This window comes from Phyllobates terribilis, unplaced genomic scaffold, assembly GCF_046119375.1.
Source record: "Phyllobates terribilis strain yellow unplaced genomic scaffold, ASM4611937v1 Scaffold_11__3_contigs__length_659146591, whole genome shotgun sequence".
In the NCBI taxonomy this organism is placed as follows: domain Eukaryota; kingdom Metazoa; phylum Chordata; class Amphibia; order Anura; family Dendrobatidae; genus Phyllobates; species Phyllobates terribilis.
In genome coordinates, this window is record NW_027362771.1 from 293,209,595 (window position 1) to 293,217,760 (window position 8,166).

Below are 8,166 nucleotides of genomic sequence, written 5' to 3' on the forward strand. Positions count from 1 at the left end.
GAAAGTAAACAACAGCACACTGCCTGACATGTGACACATCATTGAATTCAGTGTTTTAACCCCTACAGCATTCTGTCATCGGATTACATAGCAAAACCTGCTGACGGATTCCCTTTAATTGAGCCACTGCAGAGCGCTGAAATCTCTCACTCCCCACTGCTGTGACTGTGCTAGCACTGGGGAGTGAGCGCTGTTACAGGGAGCCCCAGGATCATGATCTCAAGATAAAGATGCACTGAATTTTCAGGTGCTTATGGAAACTGACATGTATTATTAGTAGTGTTGAGCGAACATGCTCGACACTGCTCGGTACTCGCCTGAACATCACGCTACTCGGGATGTTCGGCGAGCACCGAGCATTTCCGGGTTACTCGGGCGGGAGCTCGGGTCTCCGCCCTGCATGTTTGGCGCTCTTTACAGAGCCAATGAACATGCAGGGATTGCCAGCCAGTCACTGTAATGCCGCAGCCATGTTGTTTGTGGGCATTACAGTGATTGGCTGGCCGCACAGCGTCACCTCGAGTATTTAAAACCGGGCGCCGCCATCTTGGACACAGTCGCTCCGGATCAGACAGTGTAGGGACAGCGCTGCTGATTTAGGGAGAGATATATCCTGCAAAATAGTTAGTGTAGGGTCTGTAAAGGCTGCCAGATCAAACAAATAGTCCTTCTCAGGACTAATATCCATCCCAGGTATATCAGGCAGGGAGGCAGGCAGGCTGTATAGGAGACGCAGTGGTTATACCAGCAAGCGCTGCATTACAGTCCTTTGTGCTGCTCCTGTTGCTGAAATTGCTGGACTTAGCTCCAGGTCCCGGGGGCCAGGAAAAATCCTTTTTTTTATCTAAATCCTCTTTTTTTTTTCCTCCTTCACAATGTACAAATACCCATCTTATTAACCTTTTGCCCCCCCCCCCCCCACACAAATATATCTGTTGAAAATAGTCTGGTGTAAGCCAGAGAAATAGAAGTGTGGTTTTGCAGTTCTATGGGCCATTTGTATCTAAAAAAAACAGTTTGAGTGTGTCACTCACTGTTCAGCCACAAATATATATATATTTTAAAAAGCCTGGTATACACCAGTAAATTATTACTGTGGTTTTGATGTTCCACTGTAAAACATCTCTATTATCCTGTTTTTGGCATTTTTTGCTGTATAAAAATAATATGTGTCTCCCTGATTTTTCAGACACAAATATATCTGTTGAAAATAGTCTGGTGTAGGCCAGAGAGACAGAAGTGTGCTTTTGCTGTTCCATGGTAAAAAATCTCTATTATCCTGCTTTTTGCATTTTTTGCGGTAAAAAAAAAAAAAAATAGTGTCTCCCTGATTTTTCAGACACAAATATATCTGTTGAAAATAGTCTGGTGTAGGCCCAAGAAATACAAGTGTGGTTTTGCAGTTCCACGGTACAAACCTCTGTATTATCCACTTTTGGGCCATTTGTATCTAAAAAAAACAGTTTGAGTGTGTCGCTCACTGTTCAGCCGCAAATATATATATATTTTAAAAAGCCTGGTATACACCAGTAAATTATTACTGTGGTTTTGATGTTCCACGGTAAAACATCTCTATTATCCTGTTTTTGGCATTTTTTGCTGTATAAAAATAATAATAGTGTCTCCCTGATTTTTCAGACACAAATATATCTGTTGAAAATAGTCTGGTGTAGGCCAGAGAGACAGAAGTGTACTTCTGCTGTTCCAAAGTAAAAAATCTCTATTATCCTGCTTTTTGCATTTTTTGCTGTAAAAAAAAAAAATAGTGTCTCCCTGATTTTTCAGACACAAATATATCTGTTGAAAATAGTCTGGTGTAGGCGCGAGAAATACAAGTGTGGTTTTGCAGTTCCAGGGTACAAACCTCTGTATTATCCACTTTTGGGCCATTTGTATCTAAAAAAAACTGTTTGAGTGTGTCGCTCACTGTTCAGCCGCAAATATATATATATTTTAAAAAGCCTGGTATACACCAGTAAATTATTACTGTGGTTTTGATGTTCCACGGTAAAACATCTCTATTATCCTGTTTTTGGCATTTTTTGCTGTATAAAAATAATAATAGTGTCTCCCTGATTTTTCAGACACAAATATATCTGTTGAAAATAGTCTGGTGTAGGCCAGAGAGACAGAAGTGTGCTTTTGCTGTTCCACGATAAAAAATCTCTATTATCCTGCTTTTTGCATTTTTTGCTGTAAAAAAAAAAAAAATAGTGTCTCCCTGATTTTTCAGACACAAATATATCTGTTGAAAATAGTCTGGTTTAGGCCCGAGAAATACAAGTGTGGTTTTGCAGTTCCACGGTACAAACCTCTGTATTATCCACTTTTGGGCCATTTGTATCTAAAAAAAACAGTTTGAGTGTGTCGCTCACTGTTCAGCCGCAAATATATATATATTTTAAAAAGCCTGGTATACACCAGTAAATTATTACTGTGGTTTTGATGTTCCACGGTAAAACATCTCTATTATCCTGTTTTTGGCATTTTTTGCTGTATAAAAATAATAATATTGTCTCCCTGATTTTTCAGACACAAATATATCTGTTGAAAATAGTCTGGTGTAGGCCAGAGAGACAGAAGTGTGCTTTTGCTGTTCCACAGTAAAAAATCTCTATTATCCTGCTTTTTGCATTTTTTGCTGTAAAAAAAAAAAAATAGTGTCTCCCTGATTTTTCACACACAAATATATCTGTTGAAAATAGTCTGGTGTAGGCCCGAGAAATACAAGTGTGGTTTTGCAGTTCCACGGTACAAACCTCTGTATTATCCACTTTTGGGCCATTTGTATCAGAAAGAAACAGTTTGAGTGTGTCGCTCACTGTTCAGCCGCAAATATATATATATTTTAAAAAGATTGGTATACACCAGTAAATTATTACTGTGGTTTTGATGTTCCACGGTAAAACATCTCTATTATCCTGTTTTTGGCATTTTTTGCTGTATAAAAATAATAATAGTGTCTCCCTGATTTTTCAGACACAAATATATCTGTTGAAAATAGTCTGGTGTAGGCCAGAGAGACAGAAGTGTGCTTTTGCTGTTCCACGGTAAAAAATCTCTATTATCCTGCTTTTTGCATTTTTTGCTGTAAAAAAAAAAAAAAAATAGTGTCTCCCTGATTTTTCAGACACAAATATATCTGTTGAAAATAGTCTGGTGTAGGCCCGAGAAATACAAGTGTGGTTTTGCAGTTCCACGGTACAAACCTCTGTATTATCCACTTTTGGGCCATTTGTATCTAAAAAAAACAGTTTGAGTGTGTCGCTCACTGTTCAGCCGCAAATATATATATATTTTAAAAAGCCTGGTATACACCAGTAAATTATAACTGTGGTTTTGCTGTTCCACGGTAAAAAATCTCTATTATTCAGGTTTTGGTAGTTTTTTCCGTAAAGAAAAACAGTAGTGTCTCCTGACTGTTGTGACACAAAAATATATCTGTTGAAAATAGTCTTGTGTAGGCCCGACATCCCAATGTGGTTTCGCAGTTCCATGGGTCAAATCGCTGTACTATCCAGTTTTGGGCCTTTGGTATCTAAAAAAAAAGCAGTTTGAGTGTGTCGCTCACTGTTCAGCCGCAAATATCTCTATTTAAAAAAGTGTGGTATACCCCAGTAAACAATAACTGTGGTTTTCCTCTTCCACGGTTCTAATCTACTTTTTATTACCCTTTTTCCATTGATAGTGCAAGTGTAAGCTATTTTACTTCATTTACAATGGGCAAGGCGCGTGGCAAGGGACGTGGAAGTGGACGTTCTGGTGATGGTTCGTGCAGAGGACGGGGCCGTGGCCAAGGTGAAAATGTGCCACAACCAACAGCCACATCTTCTCGCTCCCACTTCTTGACCGAATTACTAGGGAAGCACAGAACAACACCAGTATTGCGAACTGATCAGTGTGAACAGGTTATTAATTGGATAGCAGATAATACTTCCAGTTACCTGGGCACCACCACCTCCGGTCTGTCTTCCACGCGGTCAACTCTTAGTAGCCGTGAGTCTCGACCGCATACTCCTCCTCACCCTGATGCTCCTTCCTCCCACCATGCCGAGTGTCGTCAGACAGCAAGTGATCCCACACTTGGACACTCTGAAGAGCTGTTCACTGGTCCATTTCCATATTTGGGCCCCTCGCCTGATACGCTTGAAGTGCTGGAAGAGGAGATCCCATGTTGCGATGCCCAAATATTTGAACAGCCACGGCCACAGGAAGTCGACGTTGGCAATCTGTCACAAGAGGTGGACGATGGCGAGACACAATTGCCAGGAAGTGAGGAGGAGGATCGTGGTGCGCAAGTGGAAGAGGAGGAGGTGGTGGATGATCTAGTAACTGACCCAACGTGAAAGGAGGACATGCAGAGTGAGGCCAGCAGCACACAGGGGGAGGGAGGCAGAGTACCCCAACAGGCAGGAAGAAGCAGTGCGGTGGCCGCAGACAGAAGGCAGGCAACCGTTCCCCGTAACACCAACACGAGGGACGTTGCCAGTACAAGCGGTAGGTCTTCCAGAGTCTGGAATTTTTTTAAAGACTCTGCTGATAACCCCAAAAAGGCCATATGTTCCACCTGCCATGCCAGCATCAGCAGGGGTGACAAAACTACCAGCCTGACCACCACCAGCATGATCAGGCACATGGCAGCAAAGCACCCGACTTTGTGGGGCGAAACCCAGGGTCCACGACCAGTGTCAGCGGGTGTCACCACTGCTTATTCCACTGTTGTGCGTGCAATCGAACCCCCTGTTGTGTGTGCAAGGCAATCCCCTGTCCATACTGCATGTAAAGATGCCCCCTCCTCTCAGTCTTCACTTGTTATGGCAGTTTCTCAAGAAACAGCATCAACGTCCACGTCCACGTCCCACCGCAGCGTTCAATTGTTCATATCCCAGACCTTTGAACGAAAGCGGAAATTCGCAGCTAACGCCCCACAGGCCACAGTCCTAAATTCGCACATTTCACGACTGCTTGCATTGGAAATGCTGCCTTTTAGGCTGGTGGAGACGGAATCCTTCCCCAATCTTATGGCGGTGGCCGTCCCTCGGTACTCGGTCCCCAGCCGACACTATTTTGCCCGGTGTGCCATCCCCGCACTACACAAGCACGTGTCCCAAAGCATCTGCCGTGCCCTCAACAACGCAGTTACTGGGAGAGTCCACCTGACAACGGACACGTCGACAAGTGCTTGTGGCCAGGGACGGTAAATCTCTCTGACGGCACACTGGGTAATCATAGTGGAAGCCGGGACCCAGTCGGACCTTGGGACGGAACACATCCTCCCCACACCAAGGATTGCGGGCCCTATGTCAGTCAGAGTTGCCCCCACAGTGTACAGCTCCGGCGCATCCTCCTCCTCCTCCTCATGTTCAGCCTCCATCTCAGATATCACCACATCAGTTACAAGCTGGAAGCATTGCAGTACTGCCTCCGCCAAGCGGCAACAGGCTGTGCTGAAACTCATAAGCTTAGGTGATAAACCTCACATTGCTTGTGAGTTGTGGACAGCTGTGAAAGAGCAGGCAGATCTGTGGCTGAGACCGCTGAGCCTACATCCCGGCATGGTCGTGTGTGACAATGGCCGTAACCTGGTGACGGCTCTGAGGCGAGGTGAGATCACACACGTACCATGCCTGGCTCATGTGCTTAACCTCGTGGTTCAGCAGTTTCTTAAATCGTACCCCGAGTTGCCAGATCTGCTCATGAAAGTACGCCGCCTGTCAGCTCATTTTCGCAAGTCGGCTACAGCTTCCGCCGCCCTTGCTGTGTTGCAGCAGCGTTTGCAGCTTCCGGCACACCGACTGGTGTGTGATGTCCCCACACGTTGGAACTCTACCCTCCACATGTTGCAAATGATTTGTGAGCAGAAGAGAGCAGTTGTGGAGTACCAGCTGCAACAAGGCCGTCGATATTCAGGTCAGACTCCACACATAAGACCTCAGGAGTGGACCTGGATGTCTGACATATGTACCATCCTGACAAACTTTGAGGAGGCCACCAAGATGGTGAGTGGCGATGACGCCATCATTAGTGTCAGCATCCCACTTGTCTGTCTTTTGCAACGCTCTCTGCAGAGAATTAAAGAGGAGGCATTGCAGCCAGAGTATGATGAGATGGATCAAGAAGCCGTAGCGGGCGATTACACACAGCTCAGCCTCATCTCATCCCAACGTGCATTGGGGGACAATGAGGGAGAGGAGGAGGAGGAGGAAGAACAGGAGTTGCTATCATGCGTTGTAGATGGTAGTACCTGTACAAGTGTCATGCCGTCGGTTCAGCGTGGGTGGCCTGAGGACAGGGGGGAGGAGGAAGAGGAGGAGGAGGAGAGCATGGTCAGTCGTCATCTTGGTGAGGACACGGAAATCTTGCCCGTTACCAGGCTGGCACGCATGGCTGACTTTATGTTACGCTGCCTTAACCGTGACCCTCGCGTTGTCAAAATGTTGGGTGACAGTCATTACTGGTTGGTGACACTTGTAGACCCCCGCTACAAGGAGAACTTTCACTCTCTTATTCCTGAGGTGGAGAGGTCTACAAAAATGGGGCAATACCAGAAGGCCCTTGCTGCAGAACTCTTAAAAAAATTCCCATCTGAACACGCTAGCGGCAGAGGTCACAGTTCGTTGCCCAACCGAGGCGTACAGGCGAGAGAGATGCAATTCCAATCCAGCAAAGGCAGGGGAACACTGTCAATGTTCTGGGACAGTTTTCTGACACCCGCCCAGCTTACAGGCCCTGAGGCGCGGGGTACTCTCACAAGGAGTGGAAAGCTTCAAAAGGTGGTGAGAGAGTACCTTGCCGATCGTACCAGCGTCCTCCGTGATTCCTCTGTGCCTTTTAATTATTGGGTATCCAAGCTGGACACTTGGAATGAACTCGCTCTGTACGCCTTGGAGGTCCTGGCCTGCCCTGCCGCTAGCGTGTTATCGGAGCGTGTTTTTAGTGCCGCTGGGGGAATTATAACTGATAAGCGCACTCGCCTGTCAACTGACAATGCTGACAAGCTGACCCTTATCAAAATGAACAAGGGCTGGATTGGGCCAGACTTCTCATCACCACCAAATGACAGCAGAGTAACATAAAGTCAAATCCACTGTGTTATTTCGGGAGGTGTATTCACATGAACCGCTTCACACCCACACATGGGTATACGCTTCCTCGTTTCGGCTGTTTAATCTTCTTCTCCTTATCCTCAGCCTCCACCACCACTATACCACCAGGGTGCCAGCATTGCAAGTTCCTCCGTCCTAATTTTTGGCAGCTTTTGCTGGGAAAGCATAAGCAAATACCATGGGACATCCACTCCCCAATAATGGGACTTATGTTTGTAATATGCTGTACTGCATGGCTCTTGTAAGGGGCATTGCAAGTTGCTCCGTCCTAATTTTTGGCAGCTTTTGCTGGGAAAGCATAAGCAAATACTATGGGAGACCCACTCCACAATAATGGGACTTATGTTTGTAATATGCTGTACTGCATGGCTCTTGTAAGGGGCATTGCAAGTTGCTCCGTCCTAATTTTTGGCAGCTTTTGCGGGGAAAGCATAAGCAAATACTATGGGAGACCCACTCCCCAATAATGGGACTTATGTTTGTAATATGCTGTACTGCATGGCTCTTGTAAGGGGCATTGCAAGTTGCTCCATCCTAATTTTTGGCAGCTTTTGCTGGGAAAGCATAAGCAAATACTATGGGAGACCCACTCCCCAATAATGGGACTTATGTTTGCAATATGCTGTACTGCATGGCTCTTGTAAGGGGCATTGCAAGCTGCTCCGTCCTAATTTTTGGCAGCTTTTGCTTGCAAGGCATAAGCAAATACTATGGGACACCCACTCCCCAATAATGGGACTTATGTTTGTAATATGCTGTACTGCATGTGACGCGCCCCCTGGGCCGTGTGTACACGTGTGTGGGATACCCGGTCCCGGGTCTCTGGGGTCTGTAGTCTCCGTGGCGGTAACCCGGTCCCGTAGCTCAGGCTGGTCAAACCAGTGGCAATCTTTCTTAGGTTTTGAGGTTAATTTTCCGACTGCGCCACCCGTGGATTGCGGTCAGGGAGTACCACCGCTGCGAGGCAGACCGCTGAGGCTGGTGTTGTGTGCGCAGCATAAAATGGGATAACTCCCCTCGGGAGGAGTATAGCCTCAGGGCAGTGAGTGTGGATGATGGG